The 18506-nt window shown below is 45.9% G+C and overlaps 3 long non-coding RNA genes across 3 annotated transcripts; 2 read left to right on the top strand and 1 right to left on the bottom strand.

The window, feature by feature from the left end:
* Window positions 1-6935: 6935 nt before the first annotated feature.
* LOC140699023 (uncharacterized) lies at window positions 6936-7946 on the bottom strand. The gene is made up of 2 exons (XR_012077057.1): window positions 7763-7946; window positions 6936-7573 (listed from the first exon to the last, which is right to left on the bottom strand). It is a non-coding gene; the product is annotated as an uncharacterized lncRNA (long non-coding RNA).
* Window positions 7652-9255, top strand: LOC140699024 (uncharacterized). The gene is made up of 2 exons (XR_012077058.1): window positions 7652-7797; window positions 9066-9255. It is a non-coding gene; the product is annotated as an uncharacterized lncRNA (long non-coding RNA).
* A 6616-nt stretch (window positions 9256-15871) lies between these two features.
* LOC140699022 (uncharacterized) lies at window positions 15872-16849 on the top strand. The gene is made up of 2 exons (XR_012077056.1): window positions 15872-15935; window positions 16458-16849. It is a non-coding gene; the product is annotated as an uncharacterized lncRNA (long non-coding RNA).
* The last annotated feature ends 1657 nt before the right edge of the window (window positions 16850-18506 follow it).

Here is an 18506-nt window from a genome sequence, read left to right as displayed (position 1 = left end):
AGCTGAGGACCAAGGAATTTTCAGCACCGGCCTTCCGTGGACAGCTACCGCGCCCTGGGCCGGCCGGGACCAGCCTGGGTCGCGATCCTCGGACTCCCGGACCCGAGCAAGCAGGGAAGTTTGTCAAAGGGATAGGGATTTTTCCTTCTCTTTACCTCCCCTCCCCATCCATGGGATTTTAATCTATATTACATTGTCTCCATTAATCTCGCAGAGAGATGGCCCATTAAGTCGTATCTGAGCACCTTTTAATACAGAGAAAATGGGGAGGGGAGGGGGACAGTCAAGAGAACCGGGCTCAACAGCGCCGACCCATAGAGAGAGAGAGAGTTGCAGCTATTGATTCAGAGATTGGTCAGGGTGATTCCCAGCTCTGCAAGAATTCCCCCTTTCAGTTCCTTTTCATGCAGCCCCAAATTCATTAAGCACACACACAGCTATACCCCCTTACCCCCTACTCAGTCCCACCCTCCTCTCTAGAAAGGAGTGAAAAGGCAGCCAAAAAAAAACTCCAGAGCATGCACAAAGTAAGCCTCAGCTCATACTCACAGTCTGCGGCATGCACATGACATAATATTACTTACCCAAACGGGAACTCCTTTAGAGAGAGAAAGAGAAACATAGGGGGAGGGAAGAGAAAGTGGAAAGAGAGGGAGACAGGAGAGAGGAGAGGAAAAATCCAACAATTAATTTCCAGACATAGTTGGGGGGGTGGGGAATGCGGTGATGTCCAGGTTTTCTTCCACCCGCGCTGGCTTTTTATCCCAGTGCAGCCCTCGGTCTATTTCTGGAACACGATCAAACCCTGATGCTATTTTTAGCAAGTACTGAAAAAACCTCCACACACAAAGGCATTTCTCCGGAACGTTACGTCCAAAACATTAAATGTGCATTAAGCGCCCCCTCCCCACTTTTTCCTGCACCACCAGACTCAATTGCATTACTGCAGATGATGTTTTTCAAAGCAGAAAAATACTCAAATATATTTTATATTCTCCTTCCCTCCCATTAACTCCCGTCTGCCTCTGCCTGTTGCAAGCTCCTCGCAGTCTTCCCGAGCAGAAGGCTTTGGAATGGTTGTATTTTTTAGAGCTGCATGTCTCCATTGACCAGATTCCCTACATGCTGGGAAAAAAGGGGGGCGGGGTGCTTATGCCCCTTCCCCAGAGGAGCTTCCCAAGAAAGCTCTAGAGTCTAATGCTACTCACGCTGGAGATTCCCAAATGAGGGAAGAAAAAACAAAAATCCTCCGTATCATTCCCTCGTTTCCCACCCATGCTTTGCAAAATCGCGATGTGTTTGCAACACACCGCCTTTGAAAATATATATTTTGAAAGGGGTGTGTGTGTGTGTGTGTGTTTTGCGTTCTAGTAATTCACTACGAGGGGGCTGGAGCAAATAGACTCATGAAGGCAGCGCGGAGCAGCCGCCTTGAGTCTCCTTTGCCAGCCTGCGTCAGTCATCAGCTACTGACGTCACGTGCAGATTCTCCTCTTTGGTGGGTCTGGTTCAGCCGAGAAGAGGCTTCTGCTCGGCGACAGCGCTTTGTGTTCGGCGCAGCCACTGAGCTAGCGAGGCGGCCGAGGCGGGCGCCACCCCAGGCTTGGGCTGGGCAGCTGCAGAGGAGGCTGCAGCCTGGTGTGCACCGGGCGTGCTGGGCCTCGAGGGCGTACCCAGCAGGGCAGCCCCCTCCCCAAACGCCCTACGCCGCCGAGCGCAAACTCGGCTCCGCACAGACGCGGCACGAGCGTCCTTTCCCCGCCCTTTCGCAACTGGCCGCTGTAGCGGAGACAGCTCTGGCTATAACTCGGATTAATTCTGTGTATTTGTCAGGCAGATAGCCCCGGCTCCTCAAGTGACGCAAATAACAGATTCTACGGATCCCGCTCTCTCTCCTGCTCCCATTTTTCTTCCCTCCCTGCTTTTCCCTCTTCTGTTTCCTGCGCCCACGCATCCTGCTCGGTCGCCCACGGAATCAGCCAGCTACAGCTCCCCAGAGAGCAAGAATTCGAGTTACAGACAGACAGACTCCCAGAGCAGGAACAAATAAACCTGCAATTAAATACACACACATACACACAGCCCTTTGCAAATGGCCAGCAGCATTTAGGGGCGCCCCTGTGTGGGGGGAGGGGGAAGCTGATTCACAAATCCACCAGCCTCCAGTCAGTGCGGGGGGCGGGGAGGGGGATGGGGGAGGAGGGCGGACGGAGAAGCGAGGGACAGGGCTTGCTGCTGCAGCTTTGCCCTCGAACCACCACCGGGAAAGGAAACCCACCTCTATAAATACCCAGATGGCAGAGTATTAGCGAATAAACAACTTTTGTTGCATGACAGAAGGCGGAGAAAATTGAACAAAGACTGCAAAGGCTTAGTCTCTAGTGACATTATCAGGACTTTTTAAGGTGACGCTTTACCCTTTCTCCCTCTCAAAGACCAGGGGATCTTCTATTTTTCTTCTTCTTAAAATAATGCCCCTCAAAAAAGAACTGAATGGATCAGTGCTATTTTTAAACCAACTTGAAGAGTTTTATTTCATGAGGGCCGCAAAGTGTGCATGTGTGTGTACACATACGTGTGTGTCTCAGTGTGGGATCTGAATCTGAGGTTTTCGGCAGAAGACATGCCACACCTCAGCATGACAGAGGGTTTATTGATTGGGGGAGTGTTGGAGGTGGGAAAAATTCTTGTAGATTGGAAGATCTGAACAAAATCATACACAGATCACCCTCCTCAAATCTACACAGCATCCCAGATCCACCTCGCATAACCTCTGCCCCGAGGGGGGGGGGACAGGAAAGCAGAGAGAAGAGAGCTATTTACTTTGTGGTTTGGTGCCTGGTCCGTCCTTGTTATTGATCCTAATTATCAACTTTCCCTGTCACTGATTTTCCTTGATGTCAGTAAACAATTTTCCAGCGTTGCCGCTAGGATTTGGGGCACAAGGCCTGGGAGAGAATGATCATGGGGCTGATCTTTAATCAGTGTGATCTTTAATACCCTCTCATCTCCCTCTTCAGGCCCTCCTAGCCTTTGTAGCTTGCCTTAGAGATTCTGGTGTGAGCTTAAGCTCGTCCTGTACCCTCAATTCCTGCCTGTGGCTTAAGCCTTGCCTTCTAAAGGGAGACGGAGGATGGCCACTCGGCACGGAGGACACCCTCTGGCAGCCCATCAGCAGCTGTTTATTTTTAGCTCCACATATGCATGTATGTATGCATGTGAGAGTATTGCTGCAGTGGGGAGGTGTGCAGTCAGAAGAAATATTAGTGAGACGTAGTCCACCCAGGTGTTTGCACTGAGGATGGCTTATCACACAGGATCATCAGATGTGGCCTGACGGTCAGGAGAGCTTCCCCGTCATGTGTCGCAAGCGTTTCAACGAAGTCTTGTCAGATTAATGAAAATGTCAGGTTAAGCATGTTTTTAAAGGCACAGAGTAGGTACGTTTTTAGAGATATGAGACTAGGTATGTGTAAGCATAAATTCATGTAACCATGTAGTTTCTGTATGGAGAAGATACAATTTAGAATTTTGTGACCTGCTTTCTGTTTCTATGCTTTCTGTGGTGATTGGGTGCTGTTGTGTCTTGTGTTGAGACCAAGGCAGCTTCATTCAGAATCACTTTGGGGGCCCCCTAACAACTTTCAGCAACCCTGAATGTAGCCCTAACAAATGAGGTAGAGTTGGAAATAAAGAAATGTGCTCAGACTCTGCCTCTTAAGACTTTTGAAGGTAGCAGCCAAAATTACACTAATCTAACCTTGGCAGCCCGGTGGACTCAACATCTCTGCTCCTCCCCCTGCCCCCAGAAGGTGACACCCCTCTTCCCTGTCCCTGTCTTGCTGCTCTAATCAAGCTGACTGGTTAGATTTGGGACCAAGGATGCCCACGAAACTTAGCAGAAATATTTGCAGAAAGTTAGTCCTCCACAGATAGCACCGCCAGTTTCCCTACACATCAGTCAGGTCCTTTGGTACATGACTGGACTGCAGCTGGTGGCCTTGGCTTTCCAAGCTGTCCTGCCATTCTTTGTTAAGGGCTGTGGTGCCCAATTCCTGTCTGAGCACAGGACTCAAAGAATTAATAGGCTGTTTTGGAACTTGCCCGAGATGAAAAGTGCCTTCTGCACCGCCATACTGCCAACCCATCCCTGGGCATCCCAAGCATGAGGAAGACTTGTCCCCCTAATGCTCCCCCAGGGGACCCATGGGGCTAGACTGCTGTCACAAAGCCCTTGAAAAGAACTGAGTCTCCTCTCTCTCAGGGCCAGTGAAGCCCAGAAATGTCCTGCCTGTGTCTCTTGTCTCCTCTCCAAGCACAAAGAAAAAGGTCAGTAGGTAAAGTTTGGGGTTTGGAAGAGGGGAAAAAAAAAAAAGACCCAGCTCCAAGGAAATCAACCAAAAGGACTCTATTAGGGAAGAAGTCCAGGAAAGAGACTCCTCTTTGCCTAAAGACATCTCCATCAGAGAGCAGAACTATTTTGGCCTAAGTAAAGGACAGGGTAGGAGAAAAATAAACTAATAGTTTTGAGTATCAATTAGGTGCCAGACACTGTGCTGGACGCTTTTACAGAGATGATCTTATGTAATACTTATAGCAGTTCTCCAGGTGTCATTATAATAATGTTACCTACCCCATTAGGTTGCTGAACACAGAAATCACTCCCCAAATATTAGTTTTTTTTCCATTTTAAAGCTAAGGAAATGGAGAGCAGACAGTTGAAGTGACTCGTGCAAAAGTCTTAAGAGCTTAAAGTTGTAAAACTAGGGATCCAATCAAATTCACATTTGTGTGGCTCCAACAATCATGCTCACACCACTCCACTGTGCTGCCTCTATTCCAATATCTGGTCTTTTATATTCCAGTTCTAGGCTCCATCATTTGGAATTAGAGATGTTTGGAACTTTTTCAGCAGTGACCTGAATAATGAAATTGATTTATTCCTCCTAAGGAGTCCTTTAGCCAATATAACTCTCCCTCTGCCCCACCTCATAAGGCTAGCTGCCTATAAGAAGAGACCCCCTCTCTCTACCAAGGTAGGTCCCAACTGGCTCAGCCTCATGCAAAACTCAAGGGGTTTGATGGAAGCCAGCCAGGGTGGAGGGGAGAGGCCATGAACTTTACATCCATTCAGTCTCCTGCAGCTAACCATATTTTCCCTTCCATTGAGGAAGCCCCTTGGGTGGCACTAGGGAGGAGTTAGGAACACCTCAGTCCAGTTGTCCAAGAAAGCTGTTTTAAGGTAGGAACAAAGGCAAAGCTGCATTTGGATTGGCTAGTCATCCGAGTCTTCTTTCACACCTTTAGAAACTGGCATCCCTGATCATTTTCCTGATTCTGAAAACTTTGGAGGCCAGCCATTAGCACAGTTGGAGGGTAGGAGCCACAGCATGCATAATACGAGCTATTCCATGATCCCCTTTCTCAGTTAAATACACGTTGAATCACTTACCCTGATCAAGAGGTACATTCGGTCTTGGCAAACACTTCTTAGAAGCCAGCTTATTTGGAGGTTTGAGGGTGATATTTCTAAGGACCACTTGCACACTGAAAGAAAGTGACTCGAATTCCACCCCCTCCCTTTCCTTTTGTTGCCATCAGCACTCAAAAGTCTCAACTCTCTATCCACCTGAAAGCAATCGCAGTGTTCAATGTCAGAACAGTTAAGACAGTATCTGCTCTTTGCATACTTCCATCATCAAGCAGCAAGCTCTTTCAAATGCCCTCCTCCCCACTCTATGCCACTCTAACTGCTTGGAGAACCAGATGATAGGTTTTCCCATGCCTTGCCAGATGAAAGGCATGTTTGGGAGAATGGGGACCTAGAGGGCCACCCAGGAATATCCAGCCTGGGTGTCATGGTGAGGAGGATCTAAGCAAAGACAAGGAAGCCAGAGCAAGCACATGATAGGGGCTGAGGCTCAAGCAGTAGGGTTGGGGCGGGGCTCAGGGTGCCAGCGTGCTTTAGTTTAGCAGAGGCTAAATAGAAAAGGATCAGCGCTTTGGACCATGGGGAGAAAAGAACAACGTGAGGGGTGCTTCAAGATACCTGCGTGAACTTGGCCTTAATCTTGTGGTTGATGGACAGTTGTCTGCCCCACCTGAATTCAGTGGGCAGAGGGACCTCAATCACAAATTCATGGCAGGGGAGGGGGTTAGTGAGTGTGAATTAGCTGAACTTTTTATCCTTTCACTATTAAAGCAGCCTTGAAATTAGTTGCTGGTCTACTTGACTACATCTCTGTTTCTCAGAGGCCAACAGTAAAAAATGAGTGTAGCATTTCTTTTCATTGCTAGTCTGATAAACAAAGGCTGTGGAACAGAGGAAGAATGGATTAACATATCTGCTAGATTGTCCAGGAATTTTTGTACTTATTGGCAAGGCTATGAGTTAAATAACAAATTAGATCTGAATCTTTTCATAAGAGACTTTCAGTCTCAGATGTGAAAACCTGGCATCTTCCACTGGCTCTAGCTTACCTCTAAAAGTGGAAATAAAAGGGGGGAGGGGGAGAAAATACACTTTCTAGGTAGAGTGGGGTTTTTTTTGAGAACCACACTTTCTGTAGTGATCGTCTGTGAGAAAGAGAGCACTCTGACCTCAACAAATTCTGACTGGGTGAATCCTGGGGGTCTGTTTTGTTTTGCAGAGGTCTAGATTAACATTGTGAGGCTGGACTAATTCATCTGTGGCAGGACTGGGGATTCCCCGAAGGACATCTGGGTCAAAAGGAACCGACAGACAACAAATCTTAACAACCCAACAGGGTGGACCATCTCATGAGTACTGGGTTTCTGAGAACGTTACCAATCAGCCTAGACAGTGCTGGCAAATGTCACTTACCTCACCATCCAGGAACCTGTGGCTCAGAACCCGTGAAGAAAAGCCTTGGATTTCAAATGAAAATGTCTAGAGTGAAACCATCGCAATGTGATAGAATGAAATGCAAATTTAATTGGAGAAAATAGAATGATTCCATCTCGTATTCAGGGGCAATCCAATTCTGAGGATCTTTCTCTTTTTCTCTTCCTGACCCCCCACATTCTCAATCAGTCCAAATGGTCCTAAGTAAGCTCTTTCACTGTATATGACTGGGATTAAGGGATTTCTGGTCCTCCCATCTGTGTTTCAGTTTACATCATTCTCAGATACCTTGGGTACCTTCACTGAGTGTGACTACTCTGGCAGTGTCTTGCAACTTCATTTTGGAAGAGGTAGGATTTGCTGTAGTTTTCCTGACCTGGGGGCTGAGCCCTGAGCTGAGTCTGGCAGGAGACAGGGGTTGGAGAGAGAAAAACTAATGTTAGCCATCTGAATATAACTCAGAGGGGAAACTGCCAAAGAGAGAGCAAAGCCACTGCCCCTAAGAGGGGCACCTCGGAGAAAGAGCTGAGTGGGCAGTGAATGGAGGAAGGATGGTGATCAGGAAGGGGTGACGATGGTGAGGGTTAATAGGAAGATGAACATGAGCAGCAACATTGCAGAAAGCAGGAGGCAAAGGATGAGGTGTGTCCTGGGTGTTTGAGGACTGCTTTGAAAACTCATCTGGTCTCCTCTTGGTCACTGGTGCTCCTACAACAGCAAGAATGAAAGGAATATGGTGTCAGCAATCCACATTCCATCGCTCACAGTTCCCTGTGAGCACTCAGTTCCAGGCTCTCCCCTCCTCTCCTCCACTGGTATCAGTTTGGTTTCCTTGGGCATGGCAGGGACACAAGGGCCAGATGCTCAAGGCTACAGTTAAGGGATGCTCAGCCTTACCAGCAAGTGGCCAAATACGAGTTCACTTCAAACTGGTGAGTCTGGACCAATTATTCATCAAGAAGTCACATTTCCGGCAAAGCAGAGTTTGTGATATTAACAGGTCAAACCAGGGAGAGCTGCTTCCACTATTAGCTGAGGGCCAGGAAGTTACATTATAGGCAAATATTTTTAACCCAACCACTCTGTTGGGGCAGCCCAATTGCTCAGGAGGTCCTGCAGAAAGCCTACTCGTGTAGCTGCTATGTTATTATCAGCAGGTACCATTCTGATCCCATTATGACATCATTATGCCTATTGGGAAAGGGGCAGTTAGCAGGAGATCTTGAGATAAGGGTGGGGGAAGTAGGTAATATCTGGTGTGACTGCTGTCCCATTGTGTAGATTTAGAGACACAGAAGTGAAACTGGAAATCATCACCCAATCCAAAGAGGAATGGGAATCCTGTGACTTACCCATATCTCAAATCCCCAGGAAAAACCAATGTGGAGAAATGCTTTGAGGTTCTCCTGCGTGAAGTGGAAAGGATTACATCTTTGCATGGATGTACAGGAGAGTTGAAATAATATGTGGGATTCTCCCAGGGACCTAGATACCTTTAAAATGTGGGCTGGTGAGGGACCAACCTTAAAAAGATAAGTGGTTTGTGTAATTCCCAATTCCCAAATGACTTAATATCGACAGAGCCCAATTATGAACCAAACTGAAGCAGGAAAAGGAGTGACTGAGGACAGGATCTGTATGTAAATCAAGGAAGTGGTTTTACAATCTTTATTTTCTGAAGTTAAAAAGCCCAATGAGACCTCAATTTCAACCAACACCAACCAGAAAGTCAGAACTTAAGCTGAGAGTGAAGATTCTGGTCTTGACTCTGCCATTTGCTAACCAAAATCTGGAACACAGCACTCAGTATCTTAAATTCCCAACTTACAAAGTGTGCATACTGCTACCTGCTCTACCTACCTCACAGGATTTTATTCTTAAAAATACAGGTTTGAACATGTTCCACAAATTAAAGAAGGCCTCACCTCTGTAATGGAAATTCTTCTTAGTAATTGCGGTAGTTACTCTGCCTTCTGTCTGGGGTTCACAGAGCACAGATTGGACAACCATTGTCATGTAATTCATTGCCTTATGGGCTGATTTAAAAAAAAACAGGGTTGAAATGCTCTAGGACTCAGGATGTTTATAGAGTAATCCTAGAGCCAGGTACAACCTATTTATATTAGGTGGTAAGAACAAGTTTCACTTCCAATTTCATGCCATCCCTTGGTTCTTGCTTCTCTTATGTTCTCTCTCTTAGGAGAATTCTAAGAACCATGAGGGTCACTGAAGGGATCTGCTAGTCTCTGGTGATGCCAGGGACCTAATCTCCCCAGGTCTTGGCTGCCTGGTACAGCTGTGGTATTTAATCGTATCATGCAAGTAAGATGCTTAGCACTGTACTGGCACCCAATAAATGTTAAATGAAATTATGAAAGAGGTTGAAGGAACCAGTCTCAGAAGTTTCATCTTCCTTGGTGCCTCAGGAGACCTTATTTTCTCCTTGGTTCAAGGCATCAAGATGCTCAAATGCATCAAATTACTACCCACAGGGCAGGGCAGAATGACTGTTAGGAATTTCCATCAAAGAGCCAGTAGAGGGAGCTCCCGAGTAAAACTACTCCTCTGGTCTACATTTCCTTCACTTCTCTATAAAACCAATCTCTGCCCAGAGGTCCCGGACTTTTTCTCCACCAAAAACTTTATACTTGCAGAAAACTGGAGCCCTCATCAAAAGACCTGGACCTAGTCCTGCTTTCAGAGAACCCAGGAGTTCTTGAACTTTCGAGGCAGCCTGAGTCCCATCCAAGGTTCTGCTCTTGGGCTACAGTTGCAACTTGGAATAGAAAGCGCCTATTGGGGCTGATCCCAGGAGATCTGGGGCCACTTTTAAAGCTAACGCTTCTCTTATCCTTGGAATTTTGAATATGCTCTAGCTTTCTAATCATCCTCTGTCTACAAAAATCTAGACTCATAGTCAGTAAAAGACCTTGTTATAAATTTGTTATAGCAGGGAAGGATCTTGGATGCTGGTAAACAGCAGAGTGAAGGAAGTAGTTCTTGCCTGCTCTGAAGAGCCCTTTTTTTTTAATTGACGTATAGTTGATTTACAATGTTTCAGGTGTATAGAAAAGTGTTTCAGTTAGGTTTATGCATATATATATTATTCTTTTTCAGATTGTCTTCCCTTATAGATTATTACATGATATTCAGTATCATTCCCTGTGCTGTACAGTAGGTCCTTGTTGTTTATCTATTTTCTGAAGAGACTTTAAATCAAGCACCTGAGAAACTAAATGATGGACATGGAATCCTTCTCAGATAAAAGACCTAAAATGGCTCCAAGAGGTTGCAAGGTGGACTCTACTGAGGCTCTGAGCCAAGCTCTTCCACAATTCCTTCTCTGCTCAGGTTCCTCAGGTCAACCAGATGACCCACTATCAAGGGACAAACTTTTTTTTTCACACTTATTTTCTGGTTCATAGTTAATCAATGTAATAGGAGGAACCCCCAGAGATGGTGGGAGATCTTTCCAGTCTTTCTTACAATTAACATTTGCTCACAGTCTAATTTTGCTTAGCAGTAGCCTCATTTCTTTTAGGTACCCAAGGGGCTCTGTGCCTCACCTACTTACAGGATGATGCAGAGCTCAGGAGGAACCTAGAATAAGGCTGACTTGTCATGCAGGAAGCTTAAAAATATATGCGTGTTCCTCTCCCTCCTTTTGCTGGTACAATATCAAGAGTAACCATAGCTGATAGTTATTGAGTAACCTCAGATACCGTGCTAAGAGGTATGTATACATTATCTCATTCAGTCCTTATGGCAACTCAGTGAAACAGTTCCTTTACAATGTCCACTTTAGAATTGAAAAGCCGTGGATTGGAGAAATGAAATAACCTGCCCTGGGTCTTGGAGAGGCTAAATAACCTTCCCTAAGCCAAAGAGCTGTTAAGTGTATTAGCTGTATTCTGACATACAGAGCAACCCCTCTTTGAGCCCTGGCCGGGTTTTCAAGAACAGACATTAGTAGAGTTCCCTCCAGCATTAGGGGAGTGGAGCCTGGGCAGTGGGACACACCTTGCTAAGTCCCAACCAAGACCAAGGGAAGCAGCTGATGTTCCTTCTCATTCCTTTGTCTCATTTCCATAGGGTGAGTGTGACCTGTTTCTAGAGGAAAAAATTACCACCAGGATGAAGCTCTTTACTTCCTTTTCCATCTCTCAGATAATCCCTGTGACCTCTGGCAAAGCCACAGAAAACAGAAAGGATTCACTACATCTTTGGAAATTTCACTGGACTTTTAGAATTTGGGGATGAGCTGGGAGACTGACAGCTGGGGACCTAGTTTAAGAGTAGAGTTCTTTAGGCCCCATGCCTGAAAAGAAAAGACTCTTTGGGAACTGCATTAAAAATAACCTGGAATGGGGAGGAGTAGGTAATGGATTTTATCAGCAGCTCTCAAGCCATAACTCCATCTACCCAGATGTGTAACTTTGCTGGACTCTGTTCACCCAACTCTGGTTAAGGGTCAGTATCAGTTCCTTTGACATAGGGGCTTGGACCACATAGGGAAAGCAGAGGATATCTAGCTAACATGGGAGGCACTTCTTAATCACAGATGACAGAGGTCCTGCCTTCAATCACCCCATGAGCTTGACTGTGACTATTCATCACTCCTGAAGTCGACAGAGGGAGGCTGTCCAGTGAGAAGGTAGGTTTCTGATGACACGGAGAGAAAAATAATACTGCCTTAAAGAGCCTGAGGACCACTGGCTACAGGAGGAAGACTCAGGTCTGTCCCAGGTCCTTCCTGCCTGTTTTCTTTCTCACTCCCTCATCTCTAGGGCTGACGCCAAATGTTTTCACTCACAGAATAACTTGCTGCTCTGGGCCACCAGTATGAACAAACATAGAGGTTCCGATTGGTTAGAGATGATATGTTCAGTTACAAATCAAAACAAAACTTTGGTCTGGACTGTAACACGGGAGAATTACTAATGCTTTGATTATATCTGGGGCTCAAGCATATGAAAGGTTCATTTTCATTAGGCCCAGTTTACTTAAACGAATATGCACCAAGCCCTCAACAGGGACCAGCCTTCATCATGCTGCAACTTGCTCCGTCTGCATCCTGCTTAGAGCCCTCCAGAGCCAAACTGGTTACAGGGTATTTATGTTTTCCTTGAAATCCTGTTCAAAGGCATGGCAGTCTCTCAAGAGGGACCCAAAGGGGCAGGGTATTAGGGACAGAGACAGGGATACCTTAAGAATGGGAGAAACACTAATAATAGCAAGCATTCACCAAGCACTTTTTATACACCAGGCAGTGTCGTAAAGCATTTCACATGTCTTCATTTACTCCTCATTGTAACCCTAGGAGGTGGGTACTGTTATTCCCATCTTATAGATGAGGAAACAGAGAGGTAACTGAACCTGTCCAAGGTCTCAGAGCTGCTTAAGTAGGCTGGATTTTCATCTAGGCTCTCTAGCTCGTGCTCTGAGCCCTGTGCTAGATTCTCTCCTCTTACTGGAAGGATCTCCAAGGTGCTGGCAAGGGGCTGGACACGTACAGGTTCCGAATGAAAAAGGATCCATGTTCAGTCTGGTGTTGTATCTGCTGTGGATGGTCTGCAGAAGGCCAGACATCACAGGGACTAATGAGCCCAGAGAAACTTGTTGTCTGAGACCTGAGCAACCACTGACCCCTCTACCCCAGGACCTTAGAAGACTGTGATAACAGTACCTTCAACACATCCATGCCCACTCCTCCAAGCACCTTAGGAGCTCCTTAAGGACAAGAATTATTCAGCTTGCTCTGAGCAATCATCATGAGATTGCATACTCTGACCCCCTCCTTTTAGAGATGAGGTCAAGAGAGTCCAAGTGAATCACCTAAGTTCACTAGGGCAGCAGAGCTTGGACTAGAACCCAGTTGACTCCTGGTTCAGTCAACCCATCTGATCATATGGTGTCTGAAGGCTGGAGGACAGATAAGAGAATATAGTGGGTACTGATGCGGGAGGCTACTAGTACTCAAGGCGCTGCCTTCTAGGAAAAGAAAGGGAGGTGTTTTTCCAACCTGTGTAGGTGACGAAAGCCTGGGGGAGAGCCAGCTTGTGCCAGCTCACAGGCCCAATTAGGGAATGAGCTCATTGATTTCTGTCCCCAAATATCCAGCTCACCAGATATAGGTAGTGGGTGGTTAGCTTTTAAAAATCTGAGAACTGATACATCAGTAGGTTACTGTAGAGGAGGAGAAATCCCCTTGCCTTGGAGGGAGGGCTAAAGAAACATTTTCAGGGAGGGTAAGTGGCTACTTTGCTCTTCTCTTTTCTCTTATATCACCTCCTCAAGTGATTTTTGTTTTCCAAATCTTTGTGAATTCAATAGAGAAAGGTAAGCAGAAGCGAGTCACCCTCATAGTGAACTGGATCCTAACTGCTGCCCTAGACTGAGGGTAGGGGAAGCCACTCCCTGCAAAGCCACTCCCTTCTCAGACTTCCTGGTTCTTCAGATCCAAGATGTGGTGGTCTGGGTAAGTCCTAGAATAGTTCTGAGACCCCCAAACCCTAACATAATCAGCCCATGGGCTTCCAATAGAATAAACTGCCATAAAAGCCTGGCCTCCTCACCAAATATTACCAAGTCTTTAGAACTAAAACCTGGATCTTAATGGGTGGAACTTTTTCCTTCCAACTGTACATCCACACTAATGAACATGCTCTATAAAACATGCATGAAAAAAATTCCTGATAGAGTGGGACACAGGACGCACAGATTTGGAACTGGGAAAGGAAGTCTATGGTGGCTTATTGGCCAGGCAAGGGCTTTATAAGCTCCTAAGAACGCAGTGTTGGTATAGGTCTTACGAAAAGAAGAATGTGGGCAGCTGAAGGCCTCTTTCACCTTTTGGACTATGGGGGCCTTGGTGGCCAGCAGGACCCATGTCTCAATTATCTCTGAATCAGCAGAGCCTAGTATACGACCTGCTGTCTGGTGGACCCTCCACGAACTTCTGCTGAGTTTCCAGTTTTGATGAGGACATGGGGACCAGGGCAGTTATTACTTTCCTCTGTTCTCCACTAGAGAATGAGACCATTGAAAGTCAAGACCTGGCTGAGGAGTAGACAGTCATATCTGCTCCCAAGGAATCACTGAGGGATTCTCATAATGTCCAAGGAGAACTTGGAGCCTCTGCCCCAGTGGAGATGAGGAGACTTAAGTCTTGCCTCTTGGCTGCAGTGAGTCAAATGCAGATGATCTTCCTGCACCCATACTCGCGAGGTCAGACCTGTGCTAAATACTGACTGGGCCCTCTTCTCCTTACCTGGGTGCCTTCACTTTCAGGGACTGGGAGCTGCTGGGAGAAAAGGGCTTATGGACTCTGAGCTGAAGGGAAAGGTCCCAGGCCTGTCCCTTGCTTGGCAGGGTCAATGGGATAGTTCCTTTGACTTTCAGTAGGATAAGGAGAGGGGAAGACGGATCTGACCTAGCATCTCCCAAGAGGCGTACTTGTATATGTAAAAAAGTCTAAGAACAACTCTGCTAGCATCAGAAAAGTAAGAATCTACCCAGGAAAGAAAGGCCTATGGTGGCAATGTCACCCTACAACATGCCATGAGAAGATGTTCCCAAGTCACTTTTCTGATGCTACCTTGGGCTCATCAGTGGCCAAAGGTATAAAAATAAAGATAATCAAAAAACTGTAATATATCAGATACTCGGTATGTGCCAGGCACTGTGCCAAGCCCTTTGCAAATAACTCCGTCAATCATAATAATAACTCTTTGAGGTAGATACTATTATTACTCTCATTTTAAGTGTAAAGAAACCAAGTCATAGAGTTTAAATAAATTGTCAAAAGTCACATAACGAACCAAACACAGGGGCCAAGATTCGAAGCCAGGACTGTTTGGCTACAAAGCCTGAACTATTTGCCATTATATTCAGGACACTGAGTGTGAGAGTCTAGCGTATCATAGATGTATGTCTGCCTGTACAGCTAAGTGACATGGGACAGAGATGAAGACAGGGTTTAAAAAATTTTAACATCTTCCTCTGTGCACACACATATGCACAGACATGTGTATCGTGTATGGAGAACAGTATGCTTTTGGATAAGGCATCTCACTTTCTCATGTCCTTCTCCGTGGGGTAGGTAATATAATGTGAATACTCCCGCTGTTTAGGTGAGGTAAGCAGGTCACAAAGAAGCGAAATAATTTGCCCAAGATCATAATCTACTTGGTTGCTTGAACCCAGGTAGTTTGATGCCAAATCCATGGCTCTTTGACTAGAACATATTGCCACAATAATAAGACATATTCAGAGTCATCTAGGATTTATTAAGTATCCACCACGGGTTAAGCACTGTGCTAGGCTCATCCACACACGATACATAATTATCCATTAATTGGTCTTCCAGTCCACTAACTTGGACTGTTGCTGCAGCAGCCTCCAAGTCTAGTAAAGGTTACAGAAAGGAATAAATAAGAGTAATTCCTTTTCCTCTTTTCTCTAGGTATTCTCAGTAGCCAAGTCTAAGCTAAATATTTCACAAAAGGGTGCAGCTGTCACCTAAAGGACCAACAAGAAAGAAAAACTAGATTAAGGTTGAAAAACAGAACTCTAAAAGTCCCTGAACCAATGGTGGAGGGTCAATAGTGTCTCTGTTCTCAACGTCGGGTGCATTTTTAATGCCATCCTATTTCCATTCTAGTCCATCTCACTTTCCTGAGGTGCCCTCTAGCTTTGCTCTTTTGAGGGTAAGGAGTAGGGAGGCAGTTGATGATGGAAGGAAAAATCCCCTTTCTTCTGGAGTCCTTCAGGCATGTAAGACTATCTTCTTCTTGATCCTTTGAGCCTCAAGCCCTACTTCTTCCACGTCAACATCAACTGAATTTATCGCCAGTCATTTCTGGGAATCTGTCATCTAGACCAAGAGATCCCTGGGCAGATTTCACAGGAGTGGTGAGATCAATAATAATAAAGAAGGACTAGATAATTAAGAAAATTATTCATGAAGCAAGTGAAGTTTTGTTTTTTTTTTTTAATTTGATTGTAGATGGCGAAACCTAAGTACATATCAGGCAGAAGACCTGCTTGACGGAGCCAAGCTCGAAAAGTGGTAGGTGGGAATCGGATAGAAGCCTCATTTCCGAGGCCCGGGCTCTAACTCAGGGCTTCAGCAGACCTGGAAAAGATCAGCAGACAAATTCTCTCTTCAAAGCTGGGACATCGTCACCAGGAAGTGGTGGACTTTTCACAGAGTGGGACTTGGTTAGAGGAGAAAAAAACCCCAACCCCACTGAATGAAAAGTGGAGGCTGCTGGAGTATTTGCTGCAGATGGGTTCTTCATTCGATGAGGGAAAATGAGCAGCAGTGTTCTCAGTTTGGGAACTGGGTTACTTCTCTCGTCCTCCTGCCTAGGCTGGCTTCACTGGTGTGCAATTTGTATAGTCACACATGGCCCTGTGCTCGGAAGGGCCAAGTGCTTGTTTTAATCCTCTGCTGTCATTGTCTTGACATTCTTAATAATTTCATCTTTGAAGTTGTGTTTTGTAACTAGAGTCTATGGGACAACAGAGAATGCCTGAGTAGAGAAGATACCTGCCATATGCCTATTCACTGTTCCTTGCTGCCCCATAGGGTTGGCAGGACCCCAAGAGCAAAGAATTCCAGTGGGAGACCAGCGAGACTCCAAGCAGGTCAAGGGTAAGTCTGTGAGAAAGTAGGGGCACAGACAGCATCAAAAGGTCATGATGTTGGAACTAGAACTTGCTTAAATGCAGAAACAAGGCAATGGGATTTTATGAAACACTAATGATCAAGGAACCCTACCATATCATTTCTTACTCATGTTCCTTCCCTGTATTTGCCAACCGCCTATGCTGAAAAGGATGACCCAGAACGAAAGAAAAGGATAAAGCAACCCATAGTTCCTTTCTCTGCCACTCCTCCCTTATTTGTCAGCAAGCTGAAGTCAGAGATGCTGGTACAACACTCACATATAAGAAGTCAAATAAAAGTAATTCATTTTGTTCAGTGTGTCCATTGTTCTGGTAAGAACTAAATGCATTTGCATGTACGACCTATGAAATACAAATTGTATAATTTCAGTCATTCTGCACATGAATTAAATGCACTTATATTTGCATTTAAAACTAGTGTTGCACAATATAAAAATGGATGGTAAAATTCATGCTAATAATTAAAATTTTTATTTTTATTTAGCATGACAGTAAACAGCAAATAAAAAAACATGACAAGATGAGAGACTCAAGGAAAAAAGCTTTATGTCTTAGTACTTTTTTTTCCTGCTTTTTTGAAGAAGGGGCCCTACATTTTTATTTTATACTGGGCCCCAAGAGTTATGTAGCTGGCCCTGCTCCTAGCACTGTTTTTCTTTTGGGAAACAGAGGTGAAGCACCAGGACTCATCCAAGGTGATGAAGGGAGAAGGCGGACTTGATTCTTCTCCTAAGCGAGTAGACATCTGCTTGCGGTAACGGTCTCCAACGTTGAGTGAAGGGGGAACTGACACTCCTGAATGAGTATGAGGAAACCCAAGGCAAATTCAGGTTCACCACATACACTCAGGGACGTCAGATCCACCCCTGAACCGGAGGAGGCATTTCTCCATTGGCATCTTCACACTTGACAGAAGATGAAGGTGGTCCACTCTTTTGTGTGCTGTCTGTAAGCTCACGTGTGGAGAGGACTCCACACGCACACACTCACGTGCACACGCGGGAACGGTTGTGGTCTTGGTGCACACATGTACATGTGCACTGCACATAGTGTTTGCATGTGTTGTGTGCTTGGGCGCCTGGTAGCACCTGAGAGAGGTGGTCTTTACATGGATCTCGGGGGCGGGCGTGGGGCTGGCTGACCGACACGAAACACCTCTAAGGGCAGGGTAAAACTGTCCTTCTGGAACCTGGTCCTCAGGAGACCACAGCTAAGAGTGAAGAGCCATACTGATGGGCTTGGGGGACTATGGAGGACACCCAGCTATATTTCTAGAACTAGTTTTTCTTGAAGCCACTCTCCCTTTATGTCACAAGAAGACAAACACTTGTCGACTTAGGTAAAGAACAGAAACAATTTCAACTTCCTTCTGAAAGGAGTGACATAAGTGATCCCACTGCCTCCTAGGCTGTGAAAGACGACCCCCTTCCACCCCTGGACAAAGAAAGAGGGGCTGGTCTCATGAACGAAGCCCTTAAGCCATGCGGACAGTGGATGTCAGGCCTGCTGGCCTGCTTTTACTCCACACCAGAGGGTCCATAAGGCTGGAGTCGCCATCCACTTTGCTTTCTTTGGCTGGACAACACTTCACACCAAGAGCAGGCTTAGTGCCAGTCTGCGCCCCCCTTTCACCTCTGACCCCGTTTCTAAGCCTTTGGGTTATTCTAGCTCTGGAGCCATGCAGTGACAAAGGCATTGCTGATTCTAACTTCCAAGCACCCTCCCCAAATCTCCCACCCCCTTCTGCTGAAAGAGTCACTTTTCATGTTAATTTAATAACCCAGCCAGCCCCTCAGAAGGAAAAAGCCACTAATTCACAGCTTCAGAATCACATCCCCATCCCGGTGGTCTTCGTCACCACCAGCCCACCAAAGAACCCCTGCCTTTTATCTTCCAGTGCATTTTAACCAGACATTTAAAAGGCGCCCCCACATTTATATTTAAATAC

This window comes from Vicugna pacos, chromosome 10, assembly GCF_048564905.1.
Source record: "Vicugna pacos chromosome 10, VicPac4, whole genome shotgun sequence".
Taxonomy (NCBI): Eukaryota; Metazoa; Chordata; class Mammalia; order Artiodactyla; family Camelidae; genus Vicugna; species Vicugna pacos.
This window is presented reverse-complemented; position numbering and strand designations above follow the sequence as displayed.